Below are 16,849 nucleotides of genomic sequence, written 5' to 3'. Positions count from 1 at the left end.
TATGTACTAGATAATGAACACTGATTATTGGATTTCTGTTGTGAATGTTTTTATAAATTCTATATATTTTCATGGAAGCATTAAAACTAAAGGGAGGTAGAAAGAAAAGCAGATACTTCTAGAGCAACTAATTCAAGTAAAAGGATCACATGAATCCTTGATATAAAAACATTGAATTTCTAGAAGTGAAAATGCCTCATCTGGTATAAATCTCCATCCAATCTTGAGTTCTTACTAACCTTCTCTAAGAAGTTATTTTAAAAGCATTTTCCAGTATTTTAAGGTAGAATCATATCAGCAATTTTAAGCAAGTCAAAGGAAAAAGTGAAAAAGAGGAAAGAAAATATATGAATAATGTTTCATGATCAATTATAGTATATGCAACACATATGTATTTAAAACATACACATGGACACACTAGGAACCCAGTTTTCTGTTACTTGCTCCAAGTTAAAGTTCAAGTAATTGGTCAGTGGGATTAAAAGCACTGGGATTCAGTGCATGTTTAATGGCCTCACACCTGCCTTCCTGTAAAGCTGCAGCCTATTCCTGCTCTATAACCTTTAAAGTTCACCACCAGCAATTTACCGATGCAGCCAATTAGACGACAAAGAAGGCAAGATTTCAGGGGGATCATTCCCAGGTCTAAAATACAAGGAACTGTAGCCCTGCTGAGATTCTCGCTGAGAACATTCACGGCTGTCTTTCAGGTTGGAGCTTGGCTGAATTCCTTTCACATACTAAAATTACTAGTTTCAGGATACATTGTCACCAGGAAACGTGTTGCCAGACCATCAACCATCTCGCCTTTTTCCCTGATTCTAATTTCTATCTGGTGACTTCTACAGAGCAAGTGTCAGCCCATTCAGATTTCCTTTGGCAAGTCCCCACTGTTAAGAGAGACCCTTGAGGAGTGTCTAGAGTAGGAAAGAATAGGTTTGTCGCAAGTGATCATCAGCAACCATGTAGGATTAACAACTACACACTCAGGAGGTTTACTTTCTTACATTTTTATTTTCAGTACCATCTTGATCCTCCTGGCTTTTTGGATTCACTGCTATGTTTGGGTCTATTCCTTGAAACCTTACCTACAGAATGTTTAAGCCCCAAAGCCTATCTACCAGGTAAGAAATATAACACGTTTGTTGATCAAATCAAGACGCTCTGATTTTCTTGTAGATCTAGGTAGCAGAGTTCCCAGATGACAGGTCTTGGCAGAGCACAGAAAGGTCTCTCATTTGGAGCTGGGAGAGAAATCACCTGTGAGAAAGAAGGATTCTGCTGTTAGACTCCGTGAGCAGAGGGATGTTTCACGTGAAGTTCCTCTGACTGGAGGGACTTTTCTAATAGGAGAGATTTTTCTAGCAAAAATGCCTGCTTAGCATTTGTTTCCTTTAGCGTGTTTCCTAACAACTCTCCACTGATCTCTGTTCAACAAGAACACTAAAAAATAAAGGGATAAAAATCTTGACATTTGGGTCAAGATTCTGCTTAAGTCTTGCAACAAATGGCCATTGATGATTGTAAGAAGATGCTTTCAAAGCTTTTGTGCTTTTAAATGAAATTTTATACAGAATATAGGTAAGAGAGCTGCCTGATTTCAGAGCTTCTAATTATATTTCACTTTTTCAGTCAATACGAAGACAAAAATGAAAGCTCATGGGATTTTGCATCCTATCAAACTGGCTGATTTAAATTGATGAGAAATATCTATGTAATATTTATGCCAGAAGTTACCCAAGCTATCGAGACACCTTTAAAATGTGATAATTCGGAAGTTGCTTTAGTAATGTGCTCATTTGACAGCTTCCTTTTTTAAAGAAATTAAGCAATTAAGTTTGCTCTTATATTTAGATGTACTTCCTTAGAATAGCCTTGTGTGCTGCCTTCTTTAAGCACAGGCCAAAAAAATACAGCAAATGTATTACAGATGAGTAAAAATAGAATGGCACTCCCAAACCCCATTCTATGTAATTTCCTTATGTTGTATAGAAAACCTACTTCTCTTCAAAATGTAGCTCTCAATACTTCATACGACTAAAAACAAAAGATCAAAAAAATATGTTTTTATATAAAAGGGATCAGCAGAAAGGAATTTACACTGGTCAATTATCTTTCTGCTGGTTGTTTTTGTTTGCTTGTGAAAAAATGAAAACTCAGTATTGGTTGCAGTTAAGCTGACTTCAGGATTATATGCCCCAGAAGAATTTTGAAGATTAACATTAAAAGAAAAAAAAAAGATCTTTTACTCCTCTTTCAAAATTGCCTGGGAAAAGAAAATAAATGCAGGTGATGGGCAGATCCAATTTCACCACTGCATTGAGAACTATGGAAAATTATACTATACAGAAAATAGTTTTCCACGAAAAGAAGTTTGAACTGATTTGAGTATCTGACTACATATGAAAACAAGAGGCCATGTGATGCTATATCTGAATCCCTCCTAAGCAGGGTTTGCTTGATGTCCTGGGTGGGGTAGGGGGGGACAAGTATTTCTGTACAAGTATAAATGTGTGTTTTATGAATTGCTAAGACCAGTGTGCACTTCTGATCCAGGTGGATAATTCTCCTACCCTAACATTAGCCACACCCCACAGAAGATGGAAAACCGCCAGGATCAGTGGCTTTGAAGATGAAAGGCCTGGATTCTAAAATTGGCTTGTGATGGACAAACTTGGGCAAGAAACTCCCATGAATCTCAGTTTTTCCACCTGTAAAATGGAGTTGAGAATAGTGGCTACCTACACACCTCCTCAACCCCCCACCCTCACCAGGTGATTTGAAGGATCATTTTAGACGATTCATGTGAAACATGAAGCAGAGTCCTGGCACACCGTACGCACTCAGTCAACGCTGTTAACCATTACAGCAGGATCACTATAAACCTTTGTAGAATTGAGTCACGCACACTGACAGGAGAGAAGCCAGAGGTTACAAAAATGACTGAACAAGGCACCTTGTGAAGCACTAAGGCATTTGGCCTTCAGAGATCTTTCAGCTGAAAAGTTACAGGTAGGTATTAGAGTCAATGCAGGTGTAAAGACAGCTAAGCAGAACAAGGAAAATCGTGGAGAAAAGAGGTAATCTCCAGAAACTAGAATTGAGAGTAGGGGCTGGGAGGCAGTGTTGCAGAGTAGAAGTTATTTGGAATTAGAAAGGTTGAAGTTCATTTACTAGTTCTGCCCTTTGTGAATTTTATGGGATCAGTCACTGATGTATCATATACCTCTATGCCTAGGTCCTCATTCATGAAGGTATTATTACTTGTTTTTTAGGTTTGTCCTGATGTCCTCCTGGAACAGCACATCATGTGTCTAAAGGCAGCACGTGAAAGTATTTTACAAAGAGGAGCTACTGTTGTGACATTGCTACTCAGATAGAAGGTATCCAAAATGACAGGGCAAGTTGGGAGAAAAGGTTTAGGGCATGCATTCACGAAATAAATGTCTGTGAACAGTGACACCAGATCAGGGCCAATCAGGGAAGAGGAGAGAGGGAATGATCAAAAACTGGGAGAAAACGTCTGAAACCCCTAGTGGGAAGGAAAACTGATTTGAGTCCTCGGACCGTCACAAATGCCTTGAATAGCCTGATGAAACATACCAGATATTAGAGATGGGGCAGAGTGGTTTGCTGTTCATCACACTTAATTCCCTTTCTTCCTGGCACATGGACAAACTACAATGATCAGTACCCCTCTCTTGTAGTGGGGTGTGGTCAGGAGACAAATACTCCAATAACTGGGGAGTGCAGGCAGAATGGCCATTGCTAAGCTTGGCCCATGAAACTGCCTGAGAGGTCTTCTGCCCTCTCCTCATGCCTGGTTGTGGACATCCTTGGATTCCTCGTGATAAAGATGGTATAGCCTCCATCAGCCTGGGCCCTTGAATGACCACATGGAACAGCCCCCTCCTGTTTTACTCCTGCATCTATGTCAACTGGGCTATATGTGAATAGAAAATTAATGTGCATGAAGTTAAACCACCAAATGGAGAGATTATCATAACTGAATCAGCCTCCAATTCATAACTGAATTTTCCCCTAGTCTTTTCTGCCCCTGAAATTAAGTATGTGACCCAGCCTTTTCCCAATAGGAACTTTTTACATTTTGACTCTATTTTTCCTTAAAATATAAATAAGGCAAAATTGTTCTTGGTACTTAATTAATTCTGTTGATGGACATAACTTCATCTTCAAGGAAATTCTAAGTAAATTAACATGAAAGTAACTCTATGGAGGCTTATAAATTTTAGGATATTAAAGAACCAACCACAGTGAGAAATGGGACAGTATGAGATGAATGAGGACTCTACATTCATCCAAACATCTCTAACTCAACTAAAACTCCGCACAGGAAGTAGGCCATTGAAAAGCTAGAAAACAAAATTATGAATCAATATTCTACTTATATAATATTATCAAATACATTTTAGGATGCTTTTTGAAAATTAAAATAATTTTATGATTTTTTTCCTCACCATAAAATAAATGCATCTTTTTTTTTACAAGCATATATATTTCTCTTTATTTTGTTATATGTTAATTGTATTTTATATATGAATGAAAAATACCATAACATTTTTTTTTTTGCTGGTTAGTAGTTATTTTTTTTTAAGTTGCATTTTTAATTGGAGGATAATTGCTTAACAACATTGTGTTGGTTTTGCCATACAACAATGTGAATCAGCCATAAGTGCACATATATCCCCTTCCTCTTGGAACTGTCTCCCACTCCCTTCACCCCACCCCTCTAGGTTATCACAGAGAATCTTTTAAAAATCTTTGGAGAATATCCGAGTTCAAAGAATGATATCAAGATCATCTTTAATGTCACCACCCAGAGGTAACTGCACTAGTGATAGACCATATGAGATTCTTATTCCCGTCAACTCTCACGGACCTGGACAGCCTCATCACTCACTCTACTCTGCCAAAATGGTAAGAGAAAAAAATTGCATCCCCATGTTCACTTTTATTTCTTTGACTATCTGTGAGTATATCCGTTACGTGTATTTCCTTTGGCTTATTATTGAGTTGGCTAAAGAGTTCATTCAAAACTTTTTGCCAACCCAATATATATCCTTTTGCACACTTTTTTTTCTTTTGACATGTTCATCTCTTATTGGTTTTTTAAAAAGGTCTAAATAGATATGAATTTGACTTTTTAAAATAGAAAATAAATTTGAATCCTCTATTTTTCTAAATATATTTGAATATTTCAATGCTGTGAAATAGGTTTAGATAATCTTTCTTGATGGAGCTTTCTTAAGCGTGGGAAAATATTAATAGTTTTAATTTGCATAAGGATTAGAAACGTCACACATCTGGGTCTTTTCCTACTAACATACAAGATCTCTTTTAACTTTTCAGTACAAAATTGTCCACAATTGACAAGGAAAAAGACCATAGATTCAAGCTTTTGTTAATTGACCAATGCTGTGGATATTAGATGTAACTTATTTTTTTTCTCTTAGTACTTTATGACGTGAGTCTGAGTGAACTCCGGGAGTTGGTGATGGACAGGGAGGCCTGGCGTGCTGTGATTCATGGGGTCACAAAGAGTCAGACACGACTGAGCGACTGAACTGATCTGATCTGATGATGTTCAAAAAATTTCAAGGAATCTGGTGATAACTAAAGCTGTCATTCTATCTCACTTGAAGATTTCTTGGTCTGGAACACAAGACCAAATAAAATCAAAATAATCATTACTTCTTTATTTTAATCTATACTTCATAAATGTCAAATTGCTTTGAGTCCTGTTTTTACAGCTGACTTAATATCAGTCTTGTAAAACTGACAGCATATGTATCATTATTTTTTTATAGGTGGAACAGATCAAAGTTTTGAAACATTGCATGAATTTTCTAGAATTACAGTGAATAATAATAGTAACTAATGGTATTTAAATTCATCATGCCCCTGTTACGTAGTAAATCAAGTATAGCATGCTTTATCTCATTGAATCATAATAACCATATCTTAGAGATGAGAAAAATAAACCTCAGAAAGGTGAAATGACTCCCCCAAAGTCACACAGCAAGGAAACGATAGAGCTGTGACTTCAACTACGGCAGATTCTAGAACCTGGTCTCTTAAGTAGCCAGCACTGATTAACTCCGTTGGAAAAGTGGCAAATCAGTATTAACTACAGAAACAGAACCAAGGCCTAGGGATAAACTCCAAATATAAACTTCACACTTTGCTATTTGTCTATTCTTATCACAAGAGCATCTTAAAAGAGCTTCTCCAAGCAGTTTGAAGGCTAGGGTGGGGCTTGCTTATAACAGGGAGTCGATGAAAGGATGGCACGGTTCACCGGTCAGACTTTTCCCAATTATAAGCAATTTTAACATTCTCTCAAATCTATAATTATAGGATTATTACAAACTCAATATATAGGTTGCTCAATCTGAAGCCTGTATGTACAGAATTCTGAACAAAACAAAAATTATATGTTTCAAAAATGTTAAAAACCCTCTTAATTTTTGTACAAGGTGATCCTCAAACAGCATAAAGGTGGTTCTTAGCAGAGAAGATTTTGGGAAAAAATATTCTGCACCAAAGTGTGTAGATGAAAGCTGTCTGATCTTTTAAACTCTAAAATATCCATTTGTGTTATAAAAATAAATGCAGATATTACAGAGAAGTACTGGCAGGGAGCTCTGTCATAGTTAATGAATCTTGAAAACACTGTTCCCACTCCAAACCCGTGATTGAATTCTCATCTTCCCACTCCCAAGTTTAGATGCTGGAGGTAGTATTTTTTCTTATCCTTTTTTCCCCTTCGAGAATACCACATTGCCTGATTGTCCTTCATTTAGACTCTCCCCTGATTGAGATGTATTCTGGATAATACAGACAAGCCTTTGCCAGAGGCAGTCAAATGGCCCAGACAGCCTCTCTTGGTCCCTTAATTGTCTTCCAGGTCCCTAAACTGGACCTGGAAGACAATTTAGAAGTAATTGAAATCCAACACCCCCTTTTTCTAAACAGATGAGGAAAACTATGGTCCACAGAGATTTAGTAACTTGCCCAATCACACATCTCATTGCCTTGAAGTTATGATTCCAACTTAGATCTTGATTTACTTTTCAACTTTCCCCAGACCCTAGCACTCAGACTGGCCAGCTTCTAGGCAATGTTTCTGTGTCATCAGCATCTGGAAAGAAGAGAAAGGGGCAGGTCAAGAAGTCAAGACTTCTGAGGCTCAGCGAAGCCAAGAGACAGTACCAAGTTGCTTGATATCTTGTTCTGCAGTCACTGGTGTCACACATCACATTTGGTCTGCAGCTGCAGGTGTGAAGAAACTATAAATTTACCAGTTCCAGGACAAACACGTCTTAACCAGTGTAGAGAAAAGTCTCGTGGTAACCCATGCATGGTCTTCGGTGGTAAAGAATCCGCCTGCCAATGCAGGAGATACAGATTCAATCCCTGGTTCAGGAAGATTGCCCTGAAAAGGAAATGGCAATCCACTCCAGTTTTCTTGCCTGGGAAATCCCATGGACAGAGAAACCTGGTGGGCTACAGTCCATGGGGTCGCAAAAGAGTCGGACATGACTTAACCGACTAAACAGCAACAAGCCAAGCACACCCCCATGTAACCAACAAAAGCCAGCTCTAGCAGAGCGCCAGCCACAGGGCACCCCAGAGTCTCTGAGATCTTGCACCCCCAAAAAGCATACATTGGGCTGGGGTGGGGAGTAGTTTCTGGGCATGTTTCTTAAACAGCAGAATTAGATGCAATTGGAAACAGAGTAGGGGGAGGGACCAAGCTTTCTCTGTTCTTTTTCTTTTTTTTTCTCTTTTCAAGGGGTCAAAAGCCAACAATCTGACACTTATAAAAGTGTCAGCCCAAAGGGAGAAGTCTCCTTGGAAGACAGGATCGCTCACCCGGCGTGTATCAGAAACCGAGATTCATCACCACGTTTTCTTTCTCTTCTTTCCAACAGCCTCTGTTGCTCGTGGCAGATTTAATGGTGTGATTTACAGCACCGAGAGACCTTTGTCAGGGCCAGTAAAATGACAAACAATGAATATATGGAGCAGTATGTTAACAGCCCACCACACAATACCTTGTCAGTTACAGCTTGATAGTGATACATTTTAATTTTGTCTTTCATAAAAATCTTGGCATGTATGCCTCATTTGAACACAGGCTTCCAAGTCAAGTGTGTCATCCAAGCAAGCAGTTTATCACCCTCTATATTTTCTGTCCTTTTCATTTAATGTCATTCCTATGGCAACAGACATCGCCCTGGAAATCATTTTCAAAACAGCTTATTTGTTGAAAGGGACTGGGTGAGGTTAAAATATGTGTTTGGCTGGGAAGAATGTCAGAGTGTGAATATGGCTTAGTTACATTAATCATATTCTTTGAGGACTTTGTGTAATCAGATACTTGAAGGAGGCGTATTGTGGGGTGGGATTTGACATCTCCACCCCACCCCCAGCTTTTTATGGGTTCACATTTCATAAGGATAAAAATAAGAGAAGCAAATTTGCAGTGCACTTCACGGGAAGGCATATTCACGTGTTTCTAATACGGCCCAGTATATCCTTTTGTGGAGTTGGGTGGATGGGTGGATTGTAACCCTAATGTTAGGGTTACTCTGAAGCTGATTATGGAAAACCAGATTTACTCATTCAGCATTTATTCAGTGATTCTTTATTGAGCATCTATTAGGAAATAGGCATTGTGCTGAGAATGTGGGTGAATAAAATAAACTGAGTTTCTCCTCCTATGGAGGGAGGAGGGTTAGAGTTTAGACTCTAGTGGGGAAAACAGATTGTCCAAGTTGAGTTCTCTAGCAATAAGGTCTGAGACGAGGATTCTTCAGTTCAATTCAATCCAGTCACTGAGTTGTATCCGACTCTTTGCAAGCCCAAGAATTGCAGCACGCCAGGCCTCCCTGTCCAACACCAACTCCCAGAGTTCACTCAAACTCATGTCCATTAAGTCCGTGATGCCATCCAGCCATCTCATCCTCTGTCGTCCCCTTCTCCTCCTGCCCCCAATCCCTCCCAGTATCAGAGTCTTTTCCAATGAGTCAACTCTTCGCATGAGGTGGCCGAAGTATTGGAGTTTCAGCTTTAGCATCAGTCCTTCCAATGAACACCCAGGACTGATCTCCTTCAGAATGGACTGGTTGGATCTCCTTGCAGTCCAAGGGATTCTCAAGAGTCTTCTCCAACACCACAGTTCAAAAGCATCAATTCTTCGGCATTCAGCCTTCTTCACAGTCCAACTCTCACATCCATACATGACCACTGGAAAAACCATAGCCTTGACTAGACGGACCTTTGTTGGCAAAGTAGTATATCTGCTTTTGAATATGCTGTCTAGGTTGGTCATAACTTTCCTTCCAAGGAGTAAGCATCTTTTAATTTCATGGCTGCAATCACCATCTGCAGTGATTTGGGACCCCCAAAAAATAAAGTCTGACACTGTTTCCACTGTTTCCCCATCTATTTCCCATGAAGTGATGGGACCGGATACCATGATCTTCGTTTTCTGAATGTTGAGCTTTAAGCCAACTTTTTCACTCTCCTCTTTCACTTTCATCAAGAGGCTTTTTAGTTCCTCTTCACTTTCTGCCACAAGGGTGGTGTCTTCTGCATATCTGAGGTTAGTGATATTTCTCTCGACAGTCTTGATTCCAGCTTATGCTTCTTCCAGCCCAGGGTTTCTCATGATGTACTCTGCATATAAATTAAATCATATAAATTAAATAAGCAGGGGTGACAATATACAGCCTTGACATACTCCTTTTCCTATTTGGAACCAGTCTGTTGTTCCATGTCCAGTTTTAACTGTTGCTTCCTGACCTGCATACAGGTTTCTCAAGAGGCAGATCAGGTGGTCTGGTATTCCCATCTCTTTCAGAATTTTCCACAGTTTATTGTGATCCACACAGTCAAAGGCTTTGGCATAGTCAATAAAGCAGAAATAGATGTTTTTCTGGAACTATCTTGCTTTTTCCATGATCCAGCGGATGTTGGCAATTTGATCTCTGATTCCTCTGCCTTTTCTAAAACCAGCTTGAACATATGGAAGTTCACGGTTCACGTATTGCTGAAGCCTGGCTTGGAGAATTTTGAGCATTACTTTACTAGCATGTGAGATGAGTGCAATTGAGCGGTAGTTTGAACATTCTTTGGCATTGCCTTTCTTTGGGATTGGAATAAAAACTGACCTTTTCCAGTCCTGTGGCCACTGCTGAGTTTTCCAAATTTGCTGGCATATTGAGTGCAGCACTTTCACAGCATCATCTTTTAGAATTTCAAATAGCTCCACTGGAATCCCATCACCTCCACTAGCTTTGTTCGTAGTGATGCTCTCTAAGGCCCACTTGACTTCACATTCCAGGATGGCTGGCTCTAGGTGAATGAACACACCATTGTGATTATCTTGGTCATGAAGATCTTTTTTGTACAGTTCTTCTGTGTATTCTTGCCACTTCTCTTAATATCTTCTGTTTCTGTTAGGTCCATACCATTTCTATCCTTTATTGAGCCCATCTTTGCATGAAATGTCCCCTTGGTATCTCTAATTTTCTTGAAGAGATCTCTAGTCTTTCCCATTCTGTTGTTTTCCTCTATTTCTTTGCACTGATGGCTGAGGAAGGCTTTCTTATCTCTCCTTGCTATTCTTTGGAACTCTGCATTCAGATGTTTTTATCTTTCCTTTTCTCCTTTGCTTTTCGCTTCTCTTCTTTTCACAGCTATTTGTAAGGCCTCCCCAGACAGCCATTTTGCTTTTTTGCATTTCTTTTCCATGGGGATGGTTTGATCCCTATCTCCTGTACAATGTCATGAAGCTCCGTCCATAGTTCATCAGGCACTCTGTCTATCAGATCTAGTCCCTTAAATCTATTTCTCACTTCCACTGTATAATCATAAGGATTTGATTTAGGTCATACCTGAATGGTCTAGTGGTTTTCCCTACTTTCTTCAATTTAAGTCTGAATTTGGCAATAAGGAGTTCATGATCTGAGCCACAGTCAGCTCCTGGTCTTGTTTTTGCTGACTGTATAGAGCTTCTCCATCTTTAGCTGCAAAGTATATAATCAATCTGATTTCAGTGTTGACCATCTGGTGATGCCCATGTGTAGAGTCCTCTCTTGTGTTGGTGGAAGAGGGTGTTTGCTCAGTGCATTCTCTTGGCAACACTCTATTAGCCTTTGCCCTGCTTCATTCCATATTCCAAGGCCTAATTTGCCTGTTACCCAAGGTGTTTCTTGACTTCCTACTCTTGCATTCCAGTCCCCTATAAAGAAAAGGACATCTTTTTATGAAGATTTATTTAAGACACCATAGAAGAGACTTACAGGAAGTTAATAAGGAGGTATAGAGGCCAGAAGAGGCAAGGAGATGAAGGTGAGCAAAGCTGAGTCCAGCCTCAACATGGTCCTGGGAAAGCTTAGAGCTTGCATAGCCCCAAGAGTGACCACCCTCTGAGGCACTGCACCAGGCCTGGGGTTTTGGGTGTGGGCTTCCCAGGTGGCTCAGTGGTAAAGAATCAGCCTGCTAACACAAGAGACACAGATTTGATCCCTGAGTTGAGAAGATGCCTTGGGAAAGGAAATGGCAACCCATTCCAATATTCTTGCCTGGGAAATCCCTTTGACAGAGGAGCCTGGCAATCTACAGTCCACGGGGTCGCAAACAATCAGACACGACTTAGCAACTGAACAACAACGAGTTGGTCACTGATTGCAAGCTGTCATGTAGGGTCAGTGTCTACTGTCATAGTGTCCTCTACATCCTTGGGCTGGGTGACTCCTGTTGACAAAGAGTGAGCCTTGAGAGAAGGGTGCAGAGTGGGCCAATAGCAGTCAAAACTCACAGCAGTTAGGGAGTAGGCACCCCAGCCAGGCATAGGAATCTGGTAAGAGGACATAGCTTCCACTCTATGCATATGTATGATATTTTATGTTAGTAGTAGTGCAATGAACAGAATGAGGATAGTCAATCAATGGCAGATGGACAGGTCATGAAATGCTTCCCTGGAGAGAGGACATCTGAGCTGAGAGCCAACATGGTGAAGATCTGGGACATTATCTCCCTAGGGACTTGAAACAGCAAGGACAAATAACCAGTGGGATCTTTTTAAAGGTGAAAGTTTAAGATATTTGAGGAGCACAGAGAAAGCCCAGGGGGTCCAAATGCCACAAACAAAGGAGGGGCTGGTAGAGGAGAAGGTCAAAGAGACAGGCAGGGGTCAGAGAGGATGTGGCAGCCCATGAACAGGGCTTGGGGGTTTATTCTAAGGTCAGTGGAGAGCCTACTACCCTATTTCACTTTTTTGACTGTGCTAGGTCTTAACTGCTAGTTGTGGCGAGTGGGGCCCTCTCTAGTTGCAGTGCGAGGGCTTCTCATTGTGGTGGCTTCTCTTGTGGAGCACGGGCTCTAGAGGATTGGAATTGCAGTGGCTGCAGCGCGCTGTCTCGGTAGTTGCACCGCACGGGCTTGGTTGCTCTGCGGCACGTGGGATCCCCCTGGACCAGGGATCAAACCCGTGTGTCCTACACTAGCAGGTGAAATCTTAGCCACTGGACCACCAGGGCATCAGATATCCCAATCTGGGAAATCAAACCTTCAGCCCACTTTCAGCTCCTCTTAGCACCATGCCAGAGGGTCTGAGAACATTGGTGTGCACAAGATACTGCTTATTTCACCACAGAGCTGGGCCTTGCTGGATGGAATGATTCCCAAGAAGCACATTCACGTGAATGTGAAAATCAGCTACAAATACTGCAATTCTTGCATTAAGACCACCCAAATATTGGTTCACACAGCAACCCATACAAGTCTTCTTAACCTCTGTCATGGATGACCTGTAGTTTTGATGGCAATCTGAAGCTTTTTTCCCCCATGTATTGTCCCTGTAACTGGTATTTCAGGAACACATTGTCCCCACATTAGAACTTAGTGCAGGGCTTCCCTGGTGGCTCAGAGGTAAAGAATCCACCTACCAGTGTAGGAAACATGGGTTTGATTCCTGGTCTGGGAAGGTCCCACCTGCTGCGGGTTAACGAAGCACCTGTGCCACCCACTGTGCCCGTGTGCCCTAGAGCCAGTGCGCCACAAGAAGAGAAGCCACTGCAGTGAGAAGCCCATGAACCGCTACCAGAAAGTAGCCCCCACTCACCACAACTAGAGAAATCTCTTGCAGCAACGAAGACCGAGCATAGCCAAATATATAAATTAAAAAAAGAAGAAGAACCTAGTGCATTTTCCCATAGAGGAAATACTTGCATGGTGAACAGCCTTATAGAATTTGGCTACCCAAATTGTGATCCATGGGTATTCCACTTAGAAATGCAGACCCACAGGCCCCCTCCCTCCCAGGCTTACTGAATCAGAATCTGCTATTTAACCAGGCCCCCAGGTGATTCTACGTGCACATAAAAGTTTGATCAACTCTGTTGTAAAAAGTTGTTTCTACAGGAAAATGTTTCCTGAAGTCCAATAGCTCACTTATTAACAAACACTGGGAATATACAACCAGTGTGTTAAAAAGTATTGAACTTTAAAAAAAGTAAATAAACTTAATAAAAAAATTTTAAATATTGAACTTTATAATACAATTAGAAAAGAGAAAACCATGTATTACTTTTCTGCATAATTACAGTCATTTTGTGTGGACACTAGGAAGCTACCTGGAGGCCCAAAATGATTGAAGAGAGACCCTGAATGGAAAGAGATTTGAGAAGAGAAGAATAAAGAAATGTAGTTTTGATGGATGGTATCACAGAAAGGAGAAGTGAGCATTAGTCCAAGTGTGTCTGAACATATTTTTTCTCAAAGGCGAGACTTCCAAAAAGGTAGGAATCCAGAAATCTGCTCTTCTATAAAAGCAATGGGGCAAAAAAGTAACATAGAGAAAATTGACTAAACCAGCTTTTTTAGAGCTCTGGAAATTAATCAAAATTTTGCAATAATCCAAGGGTGTTTATTCAAGAAAATACTAGTTTTACAAGATGATCATAAGTTTTACTCAAAAGAAGACCCCGTACTTAAACGAGAAGCATTGGGTGTGAGAAAGTTTAACAGGTTTCTCTCAGCAGGACCTTTCAGGGCCTTTAACATGCCAAATGTACAGTGTATAGCATGCAATTTTCCCCCAAACTTAATTGATCACAGATCCCTTTTGTTGTGAGCTATTTCAAGGATTTAAATCCTGAGAAATATACTTTGGGAAATACTAGGTAAGACTCTGAGGTGAGATCTGAGGAAAAAAGGGGGAAGAACTGTGGACACTAGAGGAGAGAATGGGCATAAGAGAGAATGAGATGATATTGTCAATGCACCTTTCCTATCCAGAAAGTCTAAAGAGCAAAGAATGTTGACTGGATAAGATTAATGATAAACAGGTTGAAATATAGATGGTCAGAAAATACATGAAAAGCTGTTCAACCTCCAGAATTATCAGGGAAAGACAAATCAAATTAAAACCATTATACATTTGACAAATGTTCTAATCTCTGATGATATCAAGTGTCAGTGGAGAGAGAGAGCCTGGCAACTCTCAGATATCATCAGTAGGGGTATAAAATGGGATCACCATTTTGAAGTGCAACTTGGCAAAATTTAGAAAAGTTGAAGATGTACAGGCACTCTAGAGAAACTCCTACTTGGATGCTCATGGAGACCAGTCCAAGAGGGTTTGTTTCAGTGTAATTTGTGGAAACAACCTAAATGGCCTTTATGTATGAATATATTATTTTACATTCATAGAATAGAATGTTATACAGTAGATAAAAATGAATGAAGGCTATATGTATTCACATCAATAAATCTTAACAGGGCACAAAGAGACTGAAATCATTTAAAGTTTTTAAAAATTTCAAAATATTGCATATTGGATTCTCTCATATTAGGTCCTTTTCAGATGTTAAAACATCCATAGAAATGATGCATACAAATTCCTCATGATGTTGACTTCTGGGGAGGGAGAGAGGGGGATGGAACTGGGGAGGGATACTCAGCGACTTCAACTCCATAACGTTTTGTTTCCTCACAAAAAATATGAAACAAATATGGGAAAAGGTTTAAACCTGACTAGGTTCTGTTCAGTTCAGTTCAGTTGCTCAGTCGTGTCTGACTCTTTGCGACCCCATGAATCGCAGCACGCCAGGCCTCCCTGTCCATCACCAACTCCCGGAGTTCACCCAGACTCATGTCCATCGAGTCAGTGATGCCATCCAGCCATCTCATCCTCTGTCGTCCCCTTCTCCTCCTGCCCCCAATCCCTCCCAGCATCAGAGTCTTTTCCAATGAGTCAACTCTTCGCATGAGGTGGCCAAAGTACTGGAGTTTCAGCTTCAGCATAATTCCCTCCAAAGAAATCCCGGGGCTGATCTCCTTTAGAATGGACTGGTTGGATCTCCTTGCAGTCCAAAGGACTCTCAAGAGTCTTCTCCAACACCACAAGTCAAAAGCATCAATTCTTCAGTGCTCAGCTTTCTTCACAGTCCAACTCTCACATCCATACATGACCACTGGAAAAACCATAGCCTTGACTAGATGGACCTTTGTTGGCAAAGTAATGTCTCTGCTTTTCAATATGCTATCTAGGTTGGTCATAACTTTTCTTCCAAGGAGTAAGCGTCTTTTAATTTCATGGCTGCAGTCACCATCTGCAGTGATTTTGGAGCCCAGAAAAATAAAGTCCGACACTGTTTCCACTGTTTCCCCATCTATTTGCCATGGATAAATACATGTTTATGTGTGTTTGAAAAATTATTTGCTTTGCTTCTCTCGATATAAATTTGCTATTGGTTGGATTACATCCCTCCGAAATTCACATGTTGAAGTCCTAGCTTCATTCTGAAGCCCCGAGAATGTGACCTTTTAAAGTCACTGAAGCTCTGAAGTTATAATTAGGATGCGATCATACTGAAGTAAAATGTCCCTCTTATCCAATATGGCGGGTGTTCTTATTTTAAGAGGAATTTTAACAGACACGAGATTAGGGGTAATGCCAGGTGAACATGAAGTTGGAGATCAGGATGATGCATCTACAAGCTTCACAGTTTAGATGATGCATCTAAAACTTCAAAGTTTGCCACCCAACGTCCAGAAGCTAGAGGAGAGGCACGGTACAGATTCTTTCTCAGTAGAAACCAACCTGAGTGACCTTGATCTTAGATTTCTAGTCCCCAGAACTGTGGGACAATCCATGTTTGTAGCTGAAGCCACTCGTCTGTGGTACTTTGTTACAGTAGCTCTAGCAAACTAATGAAGATTTTATATGAGATAGCTCAAGGCAGAGATGCATTCTTGAATAAGAAGAGATTCAGGGACAGCCTCCTTCAGAAGTGACCTTTAAACTGAGCATTAAGTAGGGGGAGTGGACATAAGTTGTTCTGACCTACTCAGTACTTCTTCCTTTGCAGAACTGACCTCTCTCATGTCCTGTGATCCCAGAGGGCATCCCCATCACACCTTCCGATCTAAAGACCATGGGAAGCCACATGACACAGTTCAGGCCAATCAGACTCTCCCTCTTAGAAGCTGAGTTTAAATCAGACACAAAAGAACACTAGCAATAGATGCTGAGCTCACTGATGACAGTACACAGAACTGTGAAACTTCCCCAGAGAAGCTGAGACACATTTTGTTTTCCAGAGATTACTGCAGTAGTATCTCCACTCCTACCTGCTCTTCTTACAATGCGAATTTGATCCTGCTCCATTTGAGATGTAGGGCCATTCTCCCTCCCTTAACCTGAGTGAGTGGCCTTATGATGAGTGGAAATCATGCTCTGAGATTTCTGATGCTACATCCCAAAAGGCAATATAACATTCAGCTGGCTTTCTTGGGATCCTTGGAACCTAGC

The 16,849-nt window shown here is 40.6% G+C and overlaps 1 long non-coding RNA gene across 1 annotated transcript; it reads right to left on the bottom strand.

Moving 5' to 3' along the window:
- Positions 1-994: 994 nt before the first annotated feature.
- On the bottom strand, positions 995-16,841 carry LOC133230164 (uncharacterized). The gene is made up of 3 exons (XR_009730768.1): positions 16,669-16,841; positions 7,897-8,006; positions 995-1,260 (listed from the first exon to the last, which is right to left on the bottom strand). It is a non-coding gene; the product is annotated as an uncharacterized LOC133230164 (long non-coding RNA).
- Positions 16,842-16,849: the final 8 nt, after the last annotated feature.

This window comes from Bos javanicus, chromosome 18, assembly GCF_032452875.1.
Source record: "Bos javanicus breed banteng chromosome 18, ARS-OSU_banteng_1.0, whole genome shotgun sequence".
Classification (NCBI taxonomy): domain Eukaryota; kingdom Metazoa; phylum Chordata; class Mammalia; order Artiodactyla; family Bovidae; genus Bos; species Bos javanicus.
This window is presented reverse-complemented; position numbering and strand designations above follow the sequence as displayed.